This window comes from Capsicum annuum, chromosome 3 (genome assembly GCF_002878395.1).
Source record: "Capsicum annuum cultivar UCD-10X-F1 chromosome 3, UCD10Xv1.1, whole genome shotgun sequence".
NCBI classification, from domain to species: domain Eukaryota; kingdom Viridiplantae; phylum Streptophyta; class Magnoliopsida; order Solanales; family Solanaceae; genus Capsicum; species Capsicum annuum.
The window spans coordinates 37,756,046-37,780,557 of NC_061113.1; the positions used below are offsets into that span (position 1 = coordinate 37,756,046).

The following is a 24,512-nucleotide window of genomic DNA, read 5'->3' on the forward strand; positions in this document are numbered from 1 at the left end:
ATAGGTTATGGATAAGGTAGATACATGCATATTATATCAAAGCTCAAGATCCTTTACACATGACTATACCAAAGCAAGCAAGTTGGATTACAAGGAAGATAATGGAAGCCAGAAAGAGCTGGATGCAGATGCAAAACATAGGTTCTAAGTTTAATGGTCTGATCAGTTAAGTGTGCTTAAAACTTCTGAGAGATGGAACAAGGGTTAACTGAAAAGGAGTAGTGTTTGAAATCATGCAAGGCCCAAAGCATTTTTCAGTATGTGGCTGCAACTACAACAAGGTTGCTACTAAAGACAAACTTTTGGAGTAGGTAATAGATGTGAATGATGCTTGTGTACTGTGTCAATGTAGCTGAAACTAGAGATCATATGGTTGTATACTGCCAGTTCACAAAACAAGTATGGAAGAAGATACTTCATTGGATGTAGCAGTAACCAATTCACTTCACTAGCTGGGAATATCATAGTAGATGGATTTTCAACACTACCAAGGGCAAAACTACAAGAGCGCAAGTATTCAGATAGTGTATGCAGAGGTAGTATATATTGTGTGGCAATAGAGAAACCAGAGGGTAGTTGGATAGAAAGCTTCAGATGTGGACACATTGGTTAGGAAGATTGTATTTTTATGTAATGCTAGAGCTCCAGTTGGACTTAACAGGCTAGTTCAGACTGATAATGCAATTCCTTATTTTGCTGTTGAGTTTGGCTTTATTGTATAGGAGGTGAAGGTGAAAAGATTAGTCATAGACTAATTTAACAGTCTCAGTTAGCCGGATTGTAAAGTTTTCACATGTGATTAATACACATTTAGTTACCTAAAAAAATATAGTCATAGATGCAAACAATATAACACTTGTCAAACATGTAATATCTACATGTAATATATGTAATTTAGATAAGAAAAATGTTTCAACATTGGGCCCTTGCATTACTACCTAGTTTTTATATAAATCACAAAATGTTTACCCATAAAAATGTTCAAATTTCCACTTTTAAACAAAGGTATAAATAGCAAACTCAACAATTTTTCTTAACTTAAAAAAAATAAAAGGTTGAACTTTAATATGTAGTACTCGTCTAGTCTAATATGAATGAACTGTTTTGGTGTGAATGAGTCCTCATAATTGGGAGTGGGCATATTGGTTTCTCCCGGGTACTCAAGTTGTCACGTCCCAAAAACCTCATGGGCGTGACTGGCTCCCGCTAACAACACTTGTCGGGAGAACCAATTCCCCATACATTTACAATGTCTATAGACGTTGAAATAAAAAGATAAGCAACTCCAAATGCATGAAATAACTATTATAGCAAAGTAATTATCCAACAAGATATCGCATAACGATTTACGAAAACAACGGTAGTTAGATAACAAATGTCTAACCCAAACCCTACACTAGACCATGAAGCTTCTAAACAAGTTACATGAGTTCAACGTTCAGGTATACAAACCCAATGAAAAGGAATATAATCTAAAATGACTAAAGCTGGATGACAGCCTCCACGATAATGCAAAGGTTCACCTCAGCAACAGAGTCCACAAGTAAAGACCGTCAGCCACAAGTCTCTCTCTCCACAATCGTATCTGCAAATATGCAAGTAAGGAGTGAGCTATATATAAATATAACCCAGTAAGATCCTCGACTCGCTACTTTAATACCCCTAGAACAATTGTTAGAAAATACAAGAAACACAAATAATATGTACATAATATCTCTCATAAGGTAATGTTAGTAAGAACCAAAAGGAAGTTAAAAAACGTCACTCTATATCTCAACTCAATCCACTCTCACGACTTGTCATAAACGGTAGTGAAGGTGATCGGCCTAGCACCCCGACAAGTCCACGACAGAATGCCCCAAAAAGTCTACTACGGCAACATGTACAAGCCCTTAACATATTACAGCGGCATAAGTAATGCCCCTAACATATTACGATAGCTATGTATGCCCCTAGAGACTATAACGGCAGTGAAGAAAATATATTCAACGCCTCAACCTCACCTCACATTTCACCTCTAACTGATTCTCAATACACTTCACAAGATAAATATCCACAGCTAGTCAAAGGCCACATATTCTACCAAGTTCACGCTTGTCCCAACACATGAATTAGGCAGAAAAATATAATTTTTATAAAATAAAATTGAAAAGCAAGCATTAAAGCTTAAAGTCTCACTTACCTCGCTAAAGACAAGTTCCACAACCTCACTATGCGTAGAACACAACCAAATAGCCTTCAATGGCTTCAATCTATGCAAAATATTAAATAACGATATCAATTATATTATTCGGAGTCAAATCCCAATATCCTTATTATTCAAGGTTAAAGCTAAACCTTAATATCTCATATCATTATCCATGAATTAAGGATCATCTAATAAGGAAGGCCGCCAAAACATGAATATTAAAATATTGGCCAGTAGTTTCATTACTCTTAATCAATATACGAAGACGAATTGAAACAGCAATAGCAAAAGTAATTTGCACTCAGCTTAGTCAACCATTACTCATTATTAATCAAACTAGTAATAACTATTAATCAATAGTTACTTGAAACAGAAACCATGCAGAAGAGTTTGGAATATAACATGCTATGCACGCTGGTTTTTTTTTTTTTTTCTGAATTCCTATTCAACAATAACAAATATTAATCTCTCCACTTCAATAGTAGATATAGATTACCTGAAGGCTAAAATCACTCCAAACAGTAGCAACAATCTTCTGTAAGCCACAATAACCCAGAACATAACTTTTCTTCTCACAACAGTTAAGTGGTCAATTACCCTACTAATATACTCTTCTTTCGTTGCTTCCTTTTAAGCGTGAAACTGAAATAAGGGAGTAGGTGGGGCCCACACTTATTAAATCCTCTTAGTTAATTTTAATTAATATTAATTAATAATAATAGGCCAAATTACTCATCTACCCCTCATTAAAAAGTCTGAGTTATTACATTCTCCTCCACTTAAAATAACGTTCGTCCTCGAACGTGTATCGAATCATACCTGAAGGTCAAATAAGTGAGGATATGTAACTCGCATCTCCTCCTCAGACTCCCAAGTAGTCTCTTCGGTTGGATGATTACGCCATAATACCTTGACTAAAGCTATCTTTTTCGATCTTAACTGTTGCACTTGCTTATCAAGAATAGCTTTTGGGCCTTCCTCATAAGTCAGATTCTCATCAAGCTCTACATCCTCTGGTTGGATCTTATGACTATCATCATGAACATATCTTCTAAGCATTAACACGTGAAACACAGGATGAACTACAGACAATCTCAGAGGTAAAGCAAGCCTATATGCCACCAATCCAATTCGGTCCAAAATCTCATAACGACAATGTATCTAGGACTTAGCTTACCTTTCCGGCCAAATCTCATAACTCCTTTCATGGGAGAGACTTTCAAAAATACTTTTTCCCCGTTTTTGAACTCCAAATTACGGACCCTCTTATTTGCATAGGACTTTTTCCTGCTTTGTGACGTCTTAAGTCGGTCCCGTATGACTGCAACCTTCTCCAATGCTTGCTGAACTAAATCCAAACCCAATAACTGCGTCGCCAGGCTCAAAACTGCCAACTGGTGAGCGACACTTGAGACCATATAGAGCCTTATACAATGGCATTTGAATGCTCGATTAGTAGCTATTATTTTAAGAAAACTCTGCTAAAGGCAATTGGTCAGCCCAATGGCTACCAAAATCAATAGTGCAAGCTCTAAGAATGTCCTCCAAGATATGAATAACTCGCTTAGACTGTCCATCAGTCTGCGGATGAAAAGCAGTACTCAACTCAACTTGCAAACCCAATGATTTCTGAAAAGATCTCCAAAACTCAGCAGTGAACTATGTACCTCGATCAAATATGATTGAGATAGGCACACCATGAAGCCGAACTATCTCCTGACGGTAAATTTCTGCTAACTGCTTCGCATTATAAGTAACCCGAACAGGTATGAAATGGGCAGATTTTGTAATTCTATCCACTATCACCCAAACTGAGTTGTGCTTCCTGAAAGTATTTGGCAACCCAACAACGAAATCCATAGTAATCCTTTCCCACTTCCACTCTGGAATAATCAACCTTTACATCATTCCACCAGGTTTTTGATGTTCATACTTGACCTGCTGACAATTTAAACAATTAGTTACATATTTCAAAATATCAACCTTCATACCTTTCCACCTGTACAATCCGCGTAAGTTTTGATACATTTTTAAAGCACTAGGATGGATAGATTATCTCAAGCTATGAGCCTCATCGAGAATTAGCTGCCTCACATCACCCACAATGGGAACTCACAATCTTCTATGACAACGTAACACACCTTCACCATCAATAGTAAAAGACTTAACACCGCCATTCTGTACTCGATCTCGAAGCCCAACAAGGTAGGGATCATCATATTGACAAGTCTTAACTTGTCCAACTAAGGACGACTAAACCACCATAACTGCAAGTAACTTGCCAAGTACTGTGTGATCAATTCAAACTCCATGATTTGCTAAGGACTGAATATCCACAACCATAGGTCGCCTTTCAACAGGAAATCGGGCCAAGCTACCCATAAACTTCTTACTCAAAGCGTCTGCTACTATATTAGCCTTCCTAGGATGATACAAGATAGATAGATCATAATTTTTAAGTAACTATAACCACTGTCGTTGTCTCAAATTCAAATATCTTTGCTTGAATAAGTACTGCAGGCTCTTGTGATCAGTATAGATTTCACATGGCTCACTATAAAGATAATGACGCCAGATCTTGAGTGCAAATACAACCGCGACCAATTCTAAGTCGTGAGTCGAATAATTTTTCTCATGGACCTTTAACTTTCTGGAAGCATACGCCACCACTTTACCATTCTGCATTAAAACACAACCCTATCCAATTCGAGATGCCCATTCTGCATTAAAACACAACCCAATCCAATTCGAGATGCATCACAATAAATAGTGAAACCACCCTCAGCAGTAGGTAAGGTCAAAATAAGAGCCGAAATCAATGTTGTCTTTAATTTCTGAAAACTTTCTTCACATTCATTTGACCATTGAAAAACCACACCCTTTTATGTTAAGCGCGTCAATGGAGAAGCCACCTTCAAGAAGCCCTTAATAAACCTCCGATAATAATCAGCTAGCCCCAAGAAACTACGTATCTCTGTAACAGTACTAGGCTGAGGCCAATCTCGAACTGCTTCAATCTTCTGTGGATCAACATAAATTCCATCTCTTGACACCACATGTCCCAAAAATGAAATCTTTCCCAACCAAAACTCACACTTTGAGAACTTGACATAAAGCTTGTGTTCTCTAAGTGTCTGCAACACAACGCTCAAGTGTTACCCATGCTCTGCATCACTTCGGGAGTATACCAAAATGTCATCAATGAACACAATCACAAAATGGTCTAATTATGGCTTGAATACCCTGTTCATGAGGTCCATAAATGTTGTAAGTGCATTAGTCAGTCCAAAAGACATTACTAAAAATTCAAAATGCCCATACCTGGTCCAAAAAGTTATCTTAGTGATATCTTCGGCCTTGATTCTCAGCTGATGATAACGTTATCTCAAGTCAATTTTTGAAAAGTGAGTAGCACCCTACAGCTGATCGAATAGATCATCAATACGAGGCAAATGATATTTATTCTTGACTGTTGCCTTATTTAACTGTCTGTAATCAATGCACATTCTCATTGTCCCATCTTTCTTTTTTCATAAACAACACAAGTGCACCCCAAGGTGACACACTAGGCCTGATGAATCCCTTATCAAGTAACTCCTGGAGTTGAACCTTCAATTCTCTCAACTTAGCAGGAGCCATACGGTAAGGTGGAATAGAGATAGGTTGAGTCCCTTGCACTAAGTCAATGCTGAACTCAATTTCTCTCATCGGAGGTAGCCTGAGCAAATTATCTGGAAATACATCAGCAAACTCTCGAACAATAGAAACACTATTAATAGAAATATCTTCTGCTTAAGTGTCATGAACAGTAGCAATAAAACCCAAGAACCCATGATTAATCATTCGGCGTGCTTTAACATAAGATATTATCTTTCCCTGAGTCACAAGAGTCATACCTTTCCACACAAAAGGTACTTCTCCAGGAATATCAAAATGTATAAGCTTAGTATAACAATCAACCAAAGCATAACATGATGCCAACCAATCCATCCCCATAATCATATCAAAGTCAGTCATTGGAACCACAAATAGATCAACTATGGTGTCCTTACCCTGAATAGATATCACACAATTTCTATAAACTCTATCCATTGCTAAGATCTCCCCCACCGGGGTCATAACAATATATGGCACAATAAGAGTCTTAACCCTTCTTTCTAAGAATAAAGCAAAAGATGGAGACACATACGAGTATGTAGAACCAGGGTTAATAAGAGAATATGCCTCGTGAGAATTTACAGTGATAATACCTGTGACTACTGCATTAGATGCCTCTATGTCCTATCTAGCCATAGAAAAGAATATCGGTGGTCCACCTGCTGTCTGAGAACCCTGATCACATTGTCGACCCTATCCACGAGTACACTATAGAGCGATCCTAGCTAGTTGAATGTGAGTATAAGTACCTGTAACATCTCTCTGCACCTAAGGAATAGCTTGACTAGACCTAGAATCTCCCTTAGGACAAAACTTAGCAATATTCCCCCTTCCACCATAAGTATAACAAGGACCACCAATAAAAACAACATCCAATATGATTCCTTCCATAATTAGAACATTTCAAACGCTACCCGGACTGAAAGAAATCATTACTCTTCCTCTCTGTCTGCTGCTGCTGACCATGCCTAGCAGGATAACTATTCCTTGAAGATTGGCCCACTAACTCTGACTGCGTAGGCCTAAACTATCCACGATTAAACCCACTCTTTCTCCTAGATGGAGCACCACTAAACCCACCTGAGTTACGTGACCTCTTATTTTCTTGATTAATCTTTTCCATTTCACAATAACAGAGAGCAGTGTCAAACACCTCAGAATAGGACCCATTACGTACATCGCGTATCACTGGACCACGATAACGAGCCTCAAGCCCATTTATAAATCATCTTACTTTCTCTCTCTGATTTGCAACTAAAGATGGAACATACCTGGACAACTCAGTAAACTTAGCTTCATACTCAGTGACTGTCATGGATCCCTGTCGTAACTCATTAAACTAGCATCTCATGTCATCTTGTTTGCTCAAGGGAATAAATCTATCCAAGAACATAGCTGAAAACTCTGACCAAGTGATCGGTGCTAGCTCTGTTTGTCTTTCCCTCAAAATGAAAGTCCACCAAGCTTCGGGAGATCCTGAGAACAGAAAAGTGGTAAATTCTATACCACGAGTCTCCTTCAGTCCCAAAGTAGTTTGTATCTTCTCGCAGTGATCTAAAAACTTTTAAGGCTCAACAAAAAATGGTGTAGCATCAAACTCCGGTGGCTTAAGATCCATGAGATTCTTAAGATCTTTGGGTTGCCTTACAGCTGCAAACGAATGATCAACTAGTAGAGGTGCCTAAGAGGTTGCAACATTAAACTGAACTGGTGCCTGCGTCTGCAAAGTAGCTTGAGGAGCTGGAGTTCGACCCTGATTGGGCACCAATGCCTCCAGTATATTCAATATTTTGACCACAAGGTCAGTAGGCAATGTAAAAGTAGGTACAACAACAGGTATTGCAGCTAGAGAATCTTGATCAACCTGGTCCTGTACAAGCTCAGGAGCCACAACTTGGGGCTGGCCCCCACTCCTAATTCCATGATAAGGATTAGTCTGTGCCCTGGTTCGAGGCCTGGTCAGATGAGACAACTCGACCACCACCATGGGTAGGATCTTATTCAACACCACATCCAGTAGGTGCATTAGATCGACCAATGGAGAAAGGACCACATCTCGTAACCATCTATAAAAAGATATTTAAAGGTTAGACTAAATTTAACTCAACGCACGAACACTGAATAAAAAAATAGAAACTTCCTAAATGTTCCGTAGTCTTAAGTTCATAAGTATGGGTGCCTATATACCCATGAATAAAAATCTACTAAACACTGTTCCATGACCCGAGACCTAAAGCCTAAGCTTTAATACCAACTTTGTCACATCCCAAAAACCTCATGGGCGTAACTGGCTCCCGCTAACAACACTTGTCGGGAGAACCAATTCCCCATACATTCACAATGTCTATAGACGTTGAAATAAAAACATAAGCAACTCCAAATGCATGAAATAACCATTAGCGTAAGGTAATTATCCAACAAGATATCGCATAACGATTTACAAAAAAAAACGAAAGTTTACATAACAAATCTCTAACCCAAACTCCACACTAGATCATAGAGAATCTAAACAAGTTACATGAGTTCAATGTTCGGGCATACAAACCCAACGAAAAGGAATATCATCTAAAATGACTAAAGCTAGGATGATAGCCTCCACGAATAATGCAAAGGGTCACCTCGGCAACAGAGTCCACAAGTAAAGACCGTCAACCACAAGTCTTTCTCTGCAACTGTATCTGCAGATATGTAAGTAAGGAGTGAGCTATGTATAAATATAACCCAGTAAGATCCTCGACTCACTACTTTAATATCCCTAGAACAAGTGTTAGAAAATACAAGATACATAAATAATATGTACATAATATTTCTCATAAGTCAATGTTAATAAGATCCAAAAAGAAGTTCAAAAATGTCACTCTATATCTCAACTCAATCCAATCTCACGACTTGTCTTAAATGGCAGTGAAGGTGATAGTCCTACCACCCCCGACAAATCCACAACAGCATATATAATGCCCCAAAAAGTCTACTACGACAACATGTACAAGCCCCTAACATATTACAGCAGCATAAGTAATGCCCCTAACATATTACGGCAGCTGTGTATGCCCCTAGAGACTATAACGGCAGCAAAGAAAATATATTCAACTCCCCAACCTCACCTCACATTTTACCTCTAACTGATTCTCAATACACTTCACAAGATAAATATCCACTGCTAGTCAAAGACCATATATTCTACCAAGTTCACGCTTGTCCTAACACATGGACTATGCAGAAAAATATAATTTTTATAAAAAAAAATTAAAAAGCAAGCATCAAAGCTTTAAAGTCTCCCTTACCTCGCTAAAGACAAGTTCCACAACCTCACTATGCATAGAACACAACCAAAGAGCCTTCAATCGCTTCAATCTATGCAAAAATATTAAATAACGATATCAATTATATTATTTGGGGTCAAATACCAATATGCTTATTGTTCAAGGTTAAAGATAAACCTTAATATCTAACATCATTATCCATGAATTAAGGATAATCTAATAAGGGAGGCCACCAAAATATGAATATTAAAATATTTGCCAGTAGTTTCATTACCCTTAATCAATATACGAAGACGAATTGAAACAGCAATAGCAAAAGCAATTTGCACTCAGCTTAGTCAACCATTACTCATTATTAATCAAACTAGTAATAACTATTAATCAATAGTTTCTTGAAACAGAAACCATGCACAAGAGTTTGGAATATAACATGCTATGCACGCTGTTTTTTTTTTTTTTTTGAATTCCCATTCAACAATAACAAATATTAATCTCTCTACTTCAGTAGCAGATATAGATTACCTGAAGGCTAAAATCACCCCAAACAACAGCAACAATCTTCAGTAAGCCACAAAAAGTAACCCAGCACGTAACTTTTCTTCTCACAATAGTTAAGGGGTCAATTACCCTAATAATATACTTTTCTTCCTTTTTTCCTTTTAAGCGTGAAACTGAAATAAGGGAGTGGGTGGTGCCCACTTATTAAATCCTTTTAATTAATCTTAATTAATAATAATAGGATAAATTATTCATTTACCCCTCATTAAAAAGTCTAAGTTATTACACAAGTGATTCTTCGCATGACATCTGCGATCCTAGAGTGGCCTTGTATTGCAAGCTCATTGTGGGCTCTTGATAGATTCCAATGTATAAAAGAAGTTTACCCTCGTTGTGATGGATTTAATTTTGATTAGAAATTTCCTATCTGTGTGTCACTTTGATTGAACCAATCTCTTCATTTGTTGGGCTATTCTTGACATGATCAACATTTACATTGATTTTATTCTTAGTTCCTTTCAATATAGAGATGTTTTTACGTCACAAGAAATATGAAATTAGCGGTCATGTTTTCTTTTCTAAGTGTTTTGTATTCTTTTTCTTATTTTTTTTATGATTAAATTTTTATCCATTATCAAGTTGTGAGATTACAGCTCAGCAAGTAATAAAATAGAAACAAAAAAGAAAATAAACATCATGAGTTGAGACTATCCATAGTCCATTCCTCGACCCACATATACCTTTACCTTAACCAAAATATCCTTCTCAACAACTACACAGGGTATGCATTCAACTTAGCTATATAACGCCCATTCCTATGCACTATGCCAGCTCTATAATACATTTTTGTATAAGTCATCACACCAAAATTGTTGCAGATCTTGACTTATTTTTGAACACTCTCTCATTTTTTTCCTGTCAAATATAGTAAATTGTTGCTTGTAAGGCGATACAGCATACACTTTCCCCCTGCTTTGACCTCTGCATTGATATAGCCCACTGCAATTATCCATCCGTACCATAACTCTTTGATGTATCCCTTTGCCAGCGATGGACATGCTTCCAAGTGGTTCCTGATAATAAGCATTTAAAAATAAGTGGTCCAAAGATTCCTTATCTATTCTGCATAATGGACACTTAAGATTGATATATACATTCCATCTTGACATTCTATCTCCCATCTGCAATTGCCTATGAGCTGCCAGCTATAACATAAATTTCCACATTGGAGAGATCCTTGAATATTATAAAAACTTTCCGCCAAGCCAACTTTGAGAGATTTTTCGGTAGCCATTGGTACACTAACTTGATAGAAAATTGGTCAATCTTCATGGGATTCTTGTCACGATTCGACTCCGGGCCTAGTCGTGACGGGTATCTCACACCCACCGAGAGTCAGAGATAACCCCTATAGCCTGTCTAAAGCATAATCTAAAATAACAGCGGAAGACAACCACGTATAATATAAGATAGTCAATGTACTCAAAAGCAAGCTCTAAGAGTCAATAACAACCATTCAACCCACATATGTCCACAAAAGGCTCTAAACCAATTCAACTATCAAACTAGGTCGGGATATGTCACCGACCATAACTAAAAAGGGAATCCAAAATTTGAAAAAAAATCGATAAAATTTTGATACTCATAAAGAACGCAATGATATGTTCGAACTTACGAAAGATGAAGGCTCACCACTTCAATGCATACCAACCGACGAACCAAAATCCACCTAACGTTGCACATAGGTAAAAGAAGTGACTTCGAATCCTACATTACAAAACAATGGAGCGTTCTCGGACGGTTAGTAGGGTGAGTGCTAGCATGTAACTCAGGATAGGAAATAAAATAATGCTTTTTCATAATCAAATCCAAACTTAATATACATATTCACATACATGCAAATATACATATATAAAAAATGTTAGGATAGGGAACAAGGTTTAATCATGAACTTTAAAATCATTAACTTGGACTGGGTAGCTTTAACCGTCGTAAGGGCATCAATGGGCTATATGGTTTTGGCTCCCCCACCGAAAGGGCTCCAGTGCGTATTAGCCACACAAACTAGAGATATCCAAGGAAGGCCAGGGAATGCCCCGACCCCACACCATTCCAGGATACATACATATATATAAAGTGTGAACCATGCACACGGTCATCAAGACCCCCACACCAGCAAACGTAGTTTCCAATATTGATCCCCCGGGACCTCCACCTACATGGTGAGCCACACAACCCCATTTAAGCCCAAATTAAAACAATTGCACATAACCTATCCATCACACCAAGAACTCATCTACCAAGGCATATACCATTGGTATCGTCATATCAATTACATTTGCAAGCTTATATAACTATGCCATTTCAACTATCCATCGACTCGAGGGAATGCCACGACTCACAATTCCCAAGTTAAAACCAAAATATGGCCACCAAGGACTTTATAAAACTATTTTATCTGGTTAGCCATTAGCGCAATATATTAAATTAGAAGAGTAAGAAAAATCATATGATTATCCATGTTTCGAAACTAATTATGCAAGTGGGTTGAGGTTATTATCAATTTCATGCCAAAATCCTAAAAAGTGGGGGAATGCTATGACCCCCCCCCCCCCATTCCGTTTACCATGGACATGAACCCAATGAGTTCCAAAAGTCATCAATAAAGCATAAACAAATGCATACAAACCATGGAAATACCATTTAAAAAATAACCATCCAAAACCCTCAATCCAAATTCCAAAACCATACAATAAAACCATGGGAATGTCAAACCATTGCATTCCATAATAAAATAGAAGTTTAGGGAAGAGATGCATGCCATAAAACACCAAAATTTTGAAAAAGAAACCACATTTGGGCCTTAGATGACCTACCCTTGGAAACCCTAGCTTTGTTGTTGACTTGGGAATTTGAGAGAGAAGAGTAGTATATTTGATTGAGTAATGAAGAGTTATGGGGTCCCTTAGGGTGTTTATGTCGTGGGTTATAATTTCAAAGAGAGTGAAATGACCAAAGTGACCCTAATAAAAATGCAGGAAAACTATCATTAATTGCTATGGGTCACCTCACGACTTGTGAGGACTGGTCACGAGTCACCACTATGACTCATGGTCTAGGCAGAAAGTTGGGGCCACTATATTGGTTTGTTCATGAGTCCCTCATCATAACTTGTGACCTCACCATATGCCTCGTGAGGTCCAGATAGAAGCCATGGATAAACTTACTGGTCAGGCTATGATTATCTCTTTATAACTTGCAAGGAGTCTTCACGACGCATCAACTGAGTCGTAGCCCAAGCAGTTAGTACAACACCAAGAGAATTTTAGGGTTCAAAACCTAGGGTATTATATTACCCCCTCCCTCACCACCACCACCAGGATTATTCATCTTTGAATAGGAAGTTAAGGCACCCTTTCGCACGAATTCAATATAGAAAGCGATCACAAACCATGAACAAAATCCAAAAAATGATAAAATCAAAAAAGAAACCCATACCTCAAATACTTTCATTCAATACGGGAAATAGGAACTGATATTTAGACTTCATATCCTTTTTAGCTTCCCACATAGATTCCTCTACCTTTTGATTCCTTGAAAGGACTTTTACTGAAGCCACATCCTTAGTCCACAATCTATGAACTTACCTATCTAAAATCTCAATTGGGACTTCCTCATAAGACAATGAATCTGAAATACCAACATCTTCTAAAGGAACAATCAAAGAAGGATCACCCTGAAATACCTAGGCTTTGGGCCCTTAGGAAATTCCCTTAGTTGAAGCTTTAGGACTAGGTACGACTCTAGGGTACCAGTCATACCCTTAGATATAACTTATAACCCCTCAATCGTATACTAAGCAGAGTGGTGGGGTTTACACCCTGACCAAGATATGATTAGCCTCCTCATGGTCATATGTCAGGGTATGGGTCGTATACAACCTAATCGTCTGGAGTAGTAAGTCTAACCGAGTTAAAATTGTCTTGGGTATTTCTTAGTGTATGGTTTAGGGTACAGTTTGTACCTTTTGATATGGGTCAAGTGTATGTAGTTGTACCTTAGGAAGTGTAGGGGTCTTTAGTAAGGGCTAGGGTACGATTTAGGGTGCCACTCGTACCCTAGGGTACGAGTTAAGAAGGTGAGTCGTACCCTCTTAAGAAATCACTTTTCAACTTTTAAGTTGAGGGACTTATGGATATTACCCACCCAAAAACCCTTAAGTCCCCTCACTATATAATGTATTGTGGCCTCCTAAATACTCCTTTTTCAAGACTAAAACCTTCCAAATACTCTCTCAAAACACACCATGGAAGATTTGGAAGCTAGGGTTGCAAGAGTGATCATCTAGAAACTTAAAGACCAAGAACCCTTTCATGAATCATCTTGTGTAAGGTATGTGACTCTTCTCTTATTATTATATCTCAAATATCATACTATTTTAAGCATTGTTTTTGAATCGTTAAATGTGGATTTTGAAACAAATGATGAGGGTTTTGATGTAAAGTGATGGGTAATGTTTTCTCTTGTCTAAACTTGTGATTTTACATGTTTTGGTGATGATTTGTACATGTGGGTGGTTTTTGTTTAAAAAATGGGTCATGATTAACCCTAATATTAAAGGTTTTCACTTAGGTTTTGGTCGTCATAAATATATGCCCTCAAGATGTTTGTGAAAATGTCTAAGAGAAATGACTAGTTACATGCTAATAGTGTTTTGAACTAAGGCAATGGCTTAATGAGTAAGGGTGATTGGTAAATGATCTTGTAAAGGCCTTATTCATCGTGTAATGAGTTAAATGATGTCCTTGGTGGTTTGATTGGCTAAAGAGAGGTTAGAGTCCCTAGTATGAAATTAAATTATGTTGAACTAAATCTTGGTCCAAGAGTGCTAATGAATGATTTAATAAAGGTCTTGATGACAACAATTTGGTTTGAATGATATTTGAAACTAATGCATTGTCTTGTTAAAGTGATGGATTGATATATGGTTCATGACGACCTTGTGGTCACGATGATATTAAATTATGGTCTTGATGGCTTGAAATAGTTAAGTGGGTCAAAGTCCCCAAGTATGAATGCATGGACAATGGGTTATAGTCCCAATGTAGACTAGTAATGTACGTGATGGCTTGTGGTTAGAGTCAACATGTGTAATAAAATGACTTGTGGTTAGAGTTCACTCACGTAACGAAAGGGTTTGTGGTTAGAGTTCACATACGCAATAAAATGGCTTGAGGTTAGAGTCTAGTTGTTTAATGAAAGGGCTTGTGGTTAGAGTCCACTTTATTACTAATATGGATTGGGGTTAGAGTCCTTTTACTTGAAATGACCAAAGCAGTGGAAGGTTAGGTCTTCTACTTCATGGTTCATGTTTGAATACTTTGAAAAGCATTCTATGGCCTTGTTATTCCCTGGAACTTGATGTATTCACGTGTATGTATATGTATATGTGTATAAATATGGTGGTTTATTATGATTTGACTTGGTTTTGAATAATGACACTATTTTATTCTTATACTTGAGTTACATACTAGCACTCCAACCGCTAACCATTTCCAGAATTTATGTCCCGATGCGACACAGGGGTCGAAGTATCTTCTCTTCCTACATAGAGATCAAGTGTTTGGGGGTTCGAGTATTGACATCGTGGTGGTGAACTTCCATATTTCGAAAGGCACACATTTGATGGTCTTCTTAGCTTATGTCATAAACTTATTTTGGATTTGGTTTTTGGCTATTGTTAGGGGCTTGTCACAATATATTATTGACATTGAATTTGTAGAGGCTTCTAGATAACTGTGGACTTGGGTAGATTGGATATTGAATGTTGAATGTTGATAATAATAAATGGTTAATCTTTCTTAAGTTATGATCATTAGTCTTGTTTCCGCTATCTTACTCTATGTTCAGAGTTTATCTGATATTTATGTTTGATGTGATGGTTAGGTTGGGTTAACGAGGCAATCTTCGGTCTTTGTTGGGCTTAAGATACCCATATGATAAGGCTTAGTTTTAGATCGAGTAAAGTTGGTATCAGAGCCTAGGTTCATGTTTAGTTAGGTATCCACAAAGCCGTGTCAAGTAGAGTCTTTTTTATGGGAGTGTAGCACATGACACCTATAATGGGGAGGCTACGAGATATTTAGGAATTTTTCACTTTCTTGTGGTCCTATTTCAAGCTATAGAGACAAAGGTCTTGGATTCCTCTAATTTTTATTTGCTCGTTTTTCAGATCATGCCTCCTTGACGATCTTACGTACACAAAATATCTTCTGTTCTAATTGGGGATGATGTTGATGGGACTCGCTTTACTTATAGAGTCCATACCTAATCTAGGGGTCCGGTACCTCGTGGTTCGGGAGTTCTATCAATTCCCTCTAGTCCTCCTCCGGTTCCTTAGGTTGATATGTCAAATGCTGAGTTTTGTCAGTCGATTCATATGATTGCTTAGTTGGTAGCTTCTCAGTCTAAACGTGGTGCATTTTCTACTCTATCTTTTGAGGCTACAAGGGTTAGCCAATTTATGAGGTTGAGTCCTCCGACCTTCATCAGTGTTAAGATGGAGGAAGATCCCTAAGGTTTTTTGGATGAGATAGAAAAGATCTCCAGAGTGATGTATGACATGAATATGGAAGAGGTGGAGTTTCCATCATATCAGTTAAAGGACATAGAATACTAATGGTACAAGGAGTAGTAGCAGACAAAGGGTGATGTTGATGAGTCATCTTTGTGGGGGGCTTTCACTAATGCTTTCCTAGACCAAATCTTTCCTCTAGAGTTGAGGGAAGCAAAGATGAAGGAGTTTGTTAATATTAAACAAGGAAAAATTTCACCAATTGTCTAGGTATGCTCAGAATATGATGTTGAATATAAGGGCTCGAATAAGGAAATTTTCCTTGAGATTATCTCATAAGTTGGTCCTTGAGAGCAAAGCGGATTTATTGATCAAATAGATGGACATCTCTAGGTTGGTTGTGTATATGCAATAAGTAGAAGAAGAGAAAAATAAACAGGATGAGTTTAGTGAAAGGCAAGGGAAAAGATTTAGGCCTTCCGAGCAAAGTGGTAGGAAGGTGAAAAATGGCTAGGAAAATAGTGAAGGAGTTTTGGTTCTTTCTCCTCGGCTAGTGCTTCTTACTTGAGGCCATTGGGTGATCACCGATCTCATTTTAGTGGTAGGTTTCGAGCACAGGGTGCCCAATCTCAGACTAGTAGGGCTCAGTCAATTGCATCCTACCCTCTTTATAAGTTCTGCGGTCAGCATCATTGTGGCCAGTGTAAGAATGAAAGGAACAGATGTTTTAGATATGGTCAGATTGGGCACATACAGTGAGAGTGCCCCTTTCTAGTGGCTTTGTAGGCCAACAGGGCCCCTATTGCTTCTTTACCTACACCTGCACCGAAGGGTGCTACCTCTGGTTCTGTTTTTGGTACTGGCATTGGCCAGAATGTACTTGCTAGGATTATGAGGCATCTCGGGATGTGGTTACGGGTATATTGCCACTTTTCTCCCGTGAAGTGTAATGTTTGATCTGGGGTCCACTATTTCTTATGTGACCCTATTTATAGCTGTGCATTTTGATTTTGGTCCTAAGTGTCCGTCTGTTCCTTTTTCTATTTCTACCCCTATAGGAGACTCTGTGGTTGTTGAAAGAGTCTATAGGGTGTGTGTGATAGATGTTGGTAGTAAAGAAACCTTTGTAGACTTGATAGAACTAGACATGATCGATTTTGATGTTATTCTGGGGATGGATTGGTTGCATTCGTGCGATGCTTCCTTGGATTTTCGGACCCATAGGGTCACGTTTAAATTCCCTAATGAGCCGATTATTGTATGGGAAGGGGTTTCTTTAGTGTCTTAGGGGAGGTTTATCTCATATCTTAGAGACCAAATATTGATTTCTAAGGGGTTTTTGTATCATGTGGTCGAAGATAAAGATTCTAACTCAAAAATTCCTTCTTTAGATTCGATTTCTGTGGTTAATGAGTTTCTCTAGGTCTTTCCCGATGACCCTCCCAATATTTTTCCCAATAGGGAAATTAATTTTAGGATTAATCTTATTTTGGAAACTCTTTTGATTTTTATCCCTCCATATAGTATGATTTTGGCCGAGTTGAAAGAGCTTAAGGATTAATTGAGGATATTCTAGATAAAGGTTGTATCCGTTTAAGTTTGTCTCCTTGTGGTGCTCCCGTGTTGTACGTAAGAAAGATAGTTCCCTTCGAATGTGTATTGATTATTGTCTATTGAATAAGGTTACTATAAAGAATAAGTATCCTCTTCCTAGGATCGACGATTTGTTTAATCAACTTCAAGGTACAAAAAGTTTCTCTAAGATTGATCTTAGGTCGGGTTATCATTAGCGTAAGATTAGGAAAGTAAATATCCCTAAAATTGCCTTCAAAAATCGATATAGTCATTATGAGTTCCTTGTTATGTCTTTTGGGTTTACCAATGCCCAGGCAGCATTCATGAATTTGATTAATAGGGTCTTTCATCCATTTCTAGATTTGTTCGTCATTGCCTTCTTTGATGATATCTTAGTATATTTTAAAAGTTAGATGGATCATGTCACTCACCTTCTTACCGTGTTGCAAAATTTGAAGGATCATCGTTTGTATGCCAAGTTCTCTAAGTGTGAGTTTTGGTTGAAGGTTGTGTCTTTTCTTGGTCATGTTATCTCTAGTGAAGGGATCATGGTGGATCCCCTAAAGATTACGGTGGTTAAGAAGTGGCCTAGACCTGCAACTACAACTAATATTCAGAGCTTCTTGGGTTTAACCAGCTACTATAGAAGATTTGTGGAGAGTTTCTCAATGATAGCTGCCCCATTGACTAATGTTGACCCAGAAGAAGGTCAAGTTATTATGGTCGGATGCGTGCGAAGGTAGTTTCTAGAATTTGAAAGCTAAATTAACTTCGGCTCCAATTTTGACCTTGCCCGAGGGTAATGATGGTTTTGTAGTGTATTGTGATATTTCTCGTATTGGGTTTGGTTGTGAGTTGATGCAGCATGGTAGGGTGGTGGCTTGTGCTTCTAGGCAATTAAAGGTCCATGAGAAGAACTACCCTACTCAAGACTTGGAATTATTAGCGGTGGTATTTGTATTTAAGATTAGGTGTCACTATGTTTATGGGATTATATGACCCCACAAAATTCTTAGCTTAATTCAGTTCTTTAAGCTTGTTAGGGGGGGCAGACTTAGACAATTTTAGCTAAGTACTCAGACTTAGTGTAACTTTAGCCTTCGAAAGTTGGAAATCTTATATCGCGACCTTTATGACCTTAAATTATCAATCTTTAGGTTGTTTCATGATTAGGAATGTCAATAGGTGTTTCCGGGCAAGTTTCAGATTTTTTAGACTTCGTTTGAAGCACCTTTGGAATCCTAAACTAGTGAATCAATGCGATGTTGATTCGCATCGACTATCGCATTGATAAATGTTTTCCCCAGCTCCCAGCATCAAATTCCAGTGAGTAGTGCGGACTCGACGCGGCGTGTTGGATATTGCATCGATGCCATCGATGCAGTGCTTCGATCTACGCATCAACAACATAGTTTTCAGTCATTAAAACGGCCACATCCTCAGGGTTAATTAAGTCTTTTTCCCATGCCCTTCATCTCCCATAACACAAAATTTAGCACTCTTTTAGCAAGTTATACTTATTATTTCACAAATTGCTCAAGAACAAAAACCCTAGGTGATTGAATTTCAAATTCAAGGCTCAAGATTCCTCCTTTAATATTCAAGAATTCACCAACTAAGGTATGTGAAGTGTTCATCCAAGGATCCCTTCTACCCTTGGAGTCCAAGAATCTCTTTTTAACTTCAAGAAATTAAATTCATGATTCCATGGTTGGAATTAAAATATGTTCATGATTGTTATTTTGAATTAGATTCCTAATCCATGATTTATTACATGTTTCATATGAAATTGATTACTATGTGTGTAGATTCGTGTGAACTTATGTTAAACTCTTGAAATTATGGAAATTGGAATTGAATCATGATGCTCACATATTGTATGTAATATGTGCATATGTTATGCCATGCAAGTTTTTGATAAAATGCCTCTATGGATACATTATGAACAAATGTGCATTTTTATGCTAAGCAAGATCATGTGATGCTTTATTTTCATGCTATCTAGTCTTGGAGGTATTTGATACCCGATAATTTAGCTGTTTACTTAGAGCCAGTGTCATTTATGAAATAATCTCAGTAGTGACTCGATTAGTAGAACTCAGTTAGATACAGAAACTCAGAAAAGCTCAGTAGTGTTCAGAATTCAGTCACAGTACTTAGCTCAACCTCAGTAGCATTCTAAGCTCAGTCGGTTAACAGAATTCAGTAGTATTCCTTCAGTTTGCGGAATCTAGTGAACTCAGTTCAGTTCAGTTAAATAGTAATATCAGTAACAATTCGGTAATACCCCCGAACTTTTTCTTAAGTTTAATTTTGTCTCTAGAAGGCTAAGGAATGACTTCCTAAGTGTGTAACATTTAAACCATATAGAATTTCCCAATGATATAAAATCCACCCAAATCCGATAACCGAGCAAAAAGTTATGGCAAATTTAAGTCCTAGTCATAAAACAACGTTATTTTAGTGCTTGGCCCGACGCGGAGAGGGTCTATTTGACAATTGTTAAATTTCAGTAGCCTAGCGTGATTGTGGCGCATTGCACTGAAGTTTTAGGTTCCAACCAGTGGGACAACGTGATGGCTCTGCGTCACGGTGATCCCAAGAATCCCGTTTGTCAATTTCCAGTGAGCCACCACGATAGTGGCACATAGTGGTGTCCCATAAAATCAGGCTTTCCAGTTTAATTTTTCCAGCTTTGTTCAGAAATTAAAAAGGGCACTTTGAACTTTTTCCAAGCCTCTTAAATTGTACAAACACCAAATTGAAGTCATTTACATGCATTCTATTAGTTTTTTCTCAAGTTTTCTCTCAATAAATACCCTAAGTACCCAGAACCTCTTCCAAGAATCTCAAGAATCCACCATAGCTTTCACAAATTGAGTTGGGATTCAAGGTTCCCAAGTCAAGGGCCTCAAGAACCCTCATCCAAAAGTACAAGAAAGAGTCTCACTCAAGCTTATTCATCAAAGTTCATAATTCGAGGTATGTGGGGTTTGAACAAGAACACTTCTTCCGTTCTTGTGCCCAAAGTTTTGTTTTTCTTAAAAAATTTTAATGTTTCAAGATGAATTATGCCTAAATTGCTATATTTCAAGTATATAAGATTATGAATTTGATCAAGTCTTGAATTATATGATACTACATCTATTTTAGGATTTGAATTGACAATTAATATTATGAATTGCATATTCCTTCCATGATTGATGTTTGAAATACTCTTAAGGTTGAAGTCATGATTTACCCTCTATTTTGAATTGAGATTTCTTGAATATGTATACATGTTTTAAGGTCTAAGAATGAATTTTGATATATTCTATAGTATTTCAAGAATGGTATTGATATCTCCATATCATTGAAGTTTTAAAGCTTGTTAAAGATAGTCTACCAAAGTTAAAAGAAAAGAGTTGATTTTGATCCTAAGATAAGAAAGGAATCCACATTTTGTGATTTAAGTTAAAGGGAAGCATATTAGCTCCCATTGCATAATATTGAATTGTATAAGGTAGATTTTCCTAAAAGTTCTGAGCCCAGTATGGGAGTAGTACTTAGCACTGAGTTGGGCTTGATTTTGAGGGCTCATGCCCCAGAACTATGAGCCACCGTAGGATTTGATTTACCCTCAAGTGGGTTAAGATAGTGATCACTAAAAGTAAAGGTTCTACTCCGATGGCAAGGATAGAACAGCTCTCCCTAACGTGGGCAAGACTTTGGACTCTATGTAGCTCACATGATTTATGTCAGTTAGAAGAAACTCCCAAGTTTCCTATAGTCTCAAGTCTTAAAGTTCTTAACATTTTAAGTCCTTGAGTTTCAAAGAAGATCCTTGTTTTCAAAAGACTAAAGTGTATGTTCTAAAAGTTGTTTTAAGAGTTCAACTAGTTACAAGCTTGAGATTAAAGAAAGAATACAGATTTAGAACAAAGTGTAATGGCTCACGTGATTTATAATACATGTTTCATTATTCATGATTTATGAGAGTTTTATTCAAGCTATGTGAGTCATCTACAACGCCATGTATATTTTCTATAAAGATTTATTGTATTGATATTTAGCTACATACACTCCCATATACTCAGTACATTCCCAAGTGCCGATCCACATATACGTCTGTGTGCTACATTGTTTCATAATATAGGTTTAGCTGTTCATTCCCAACAGCGTCAGTGATCCCAGATACCTTTATCTATATCTCCACTGTGATGAGTCCTCATGGTTCGATGACCAATCTCTAGACACTTCAGTATTTTTAGTAGTTATTCTACTGCCAGATATTATGAGGGTTGATACATCTCATTTGAGTTTTCCTGCCAGTGAGTGTTGATAAAAGAGCTTCCTATCAAAGAGGGTTAACTCACAGCTTATCTCTACCCGTGGCACGGTATTGACATCCTTCCAACTGGGGTTATAGGTTAGATCCTAATCTACTCAGAAAGGGACATGTCGGTTAGATGATTACCTCCCACAGTCTCAGTTTCAGTCTCAATCTCAGAATAGAACTCAGTTCAGTTCTACAGATTCAGGACTATCAGAAATAGTCACTCAGCTCAGTACGAAACTCAGTATAGTTCCACAAAATTTATGAATATCAGATACAGTTATTTAGTTATCAATAATACAGTATCAGTAAACTCAGATATTAGTAAAATAGTATTCATACTCAACATTCAATATTATCACGATCTCAGTTATAGTCAATGTACTCATGCATGTACTCTCATTCAGTCATTCTCATGTTATTCAGTTAGTATTTGTTCATACATATAAACCCATGCATTTCAGCCTACCTCACTGATCATACTAGTACATTCAAAGTACTGACACATGTATTTCTTTGTGCTATGATGTTTTATATCATAGGCTCAGACACAGGGATCCAAAGCACCCTTAGCAGTTTAGGTTTTCAGAAACAGAGTTATTGGTGAGTCCTTATAGTTCGAGGACATATTTTTTTCAGTATTTCAGATCATTTTCAGTAGTTGAAGTTAGTTGGGGACCTGTCTCATCAACTCAGCAGTTCAGACAGTTTAGAGGCTTTCTAGACTACAGTATTTTTAGACAGTTGTTCACTTCTTAATATAGATTTTCAGCTTTGGGTATTGTGATACCTTATTTAGTATTATTCATATTTGAACCTTATGGAAGGTTTTACCTTATTTACAGTATTATTATTCAGTTATTACAATAGGTACCAGTCATGGGTTAGCTTGTGATTCTACGACATCATAAGCACCATGTACCATCCGAGTTACAAACTCAGGGCATTACGAACTTGGTATCAGAGCCTAAGGTTCAATAGAGTCCTAAGAAGTATGAAAGCCGCATCTAGTAGAGTATTTTTCATGGGTGTGTAGCACACCATACTTATCGACAGGAGGCTATGAGATGTTTTAGGAAAAGTTTCCCTTCTTTCAGTATTTATGTCGTGCGAGTGAGCATGAGCTCCAGTTAAACTTTTTATCTAATCTATGTTTCTCTTCCATTTACAGAATATGCCTCTAAAAAGGACTAAGAGAAGAGGAACGGGAAACCAGTCAGAACCCTAGCCCTTCTAGTCAGATCCTCTGGACAAACACGTCTCCCATGCCAAATTCAGAAAAGCCTTCACCACCCTAGCTCATTCTGTGGTAGCCTAGAATAAATGCCCAGCTGCTGTTCTATCTAATCCAGTGGACAATTCTGCTGCTTCCATGATTCAGGACTTCACTCGAATAAACCCTCCATCATTTACCGGGTCTAAGTCAGATGAGGACCCTCGGGAATTTTTGGATCAGGTGTAGAAAGTCACCGATATTATGGGGGTGACTGCTATTGAAAGCACTGAGTTGGTCATATATCAGTTACAGGATGTGGCACACTCATGGTTCAAACAGTGGAAAGCAGAGAGGGCTACAGATGCCAGGCACATAGAATGGGAGGAGTTTGCAGTTATTTTTCTGGACAGGCTCTTCTCGCTAGATTTAAGGGAAGCAAAAGTTTTGGAGTTTATAAACCTAAAGTAGGGAAATATGATAGTACAAGAGTATTCTCTCAAGTTTACTCAGTTAGCCAGATATGCCCCGCATGTGGTAGTAGATAGAAGATCCAATATAAGTAAGTTTGCATCAGGGGTGTCTAGCTGCGTAGTCAAGGAGTGTAGGACCACCATACTAATTAAGGAGATAGACATATCCAGGCTCATGTTCCATGCTCAGCAGATAGAGGAGGCTAAGAATAAAAAGAAGGAGAGGGAGAGCAAGAGAGAGAGAATAGATAGTTTTAGTTTTGCTCAACTTAAGTTAGAGGGTGGGAATTATTCTCAATTCCACCCAAAATCTTTAGCTTCAGCTCCATCCTCAGCTAGTACTATTGTGCTAAAATTTAGACATGGCAACAAAGATAGGGTATCAGGCCTTAAACCTCAGGGTAGTGCTAGCAGTACCCAAACACATCCCCTTTGCCTGAAGTGTGACAAAAACCACCAGGGTATCTACAGAGCTGGCAGTGATGTGTGTTTTAGATATGGCAAGCCAGGACATAAGGTTAGAAAGTGTCCTCAGGTGGGTTTACATAGTCAGCATAATCGTCCCCCAACTCAGTCCGATCATCTAAACTAATACGGTGCCGCTTCCAGTGCCACCAGTAGGCAACGCCTAAATAGATTCTATGCTCTTCAGTCCCGATAGAATCAGGAAAATTCTCCTGATGTGGTCACTGGTACGTTACTAGGTTATTATTTGCATGTTTACGCTTTGCTAGATATAGGAGCTTCATTGTCCTT

The 24,512-nt window shown here is 37.8% G+C and overlaps 1 long non-coding RNA gene and 1 pseudogene across 1 annotated transcript; both read right to left on the reverse strand.

Moving 5' to 3' along the window:
- Positions 1-1,439: 1,439 nt before the first annotated feature.
- LOC107865459 lies at positions 1,440-2,774 on the reverse strand. Its single transcript, XR_007052884.1, has 3 exons — positions 2,685-2,774; positions 2,183-2,252; positions 1,440-1,585 (listed from the first exon to the last, which is right to left on the reverse strand). It is a non-coding gene; the product is annotated as an uncharacterized LOC107865459 (long non-coding RNA).
- A 227-nt stretch (positions 2,775-3,001) lies between these two features.
- Positions 3,002-3,606, reverse strand: LOC124885121 (annotated as a pseudogene).
- Between the last annotated feature and the right edge of the window lie 20,906 nt (positions 3,607-24,512).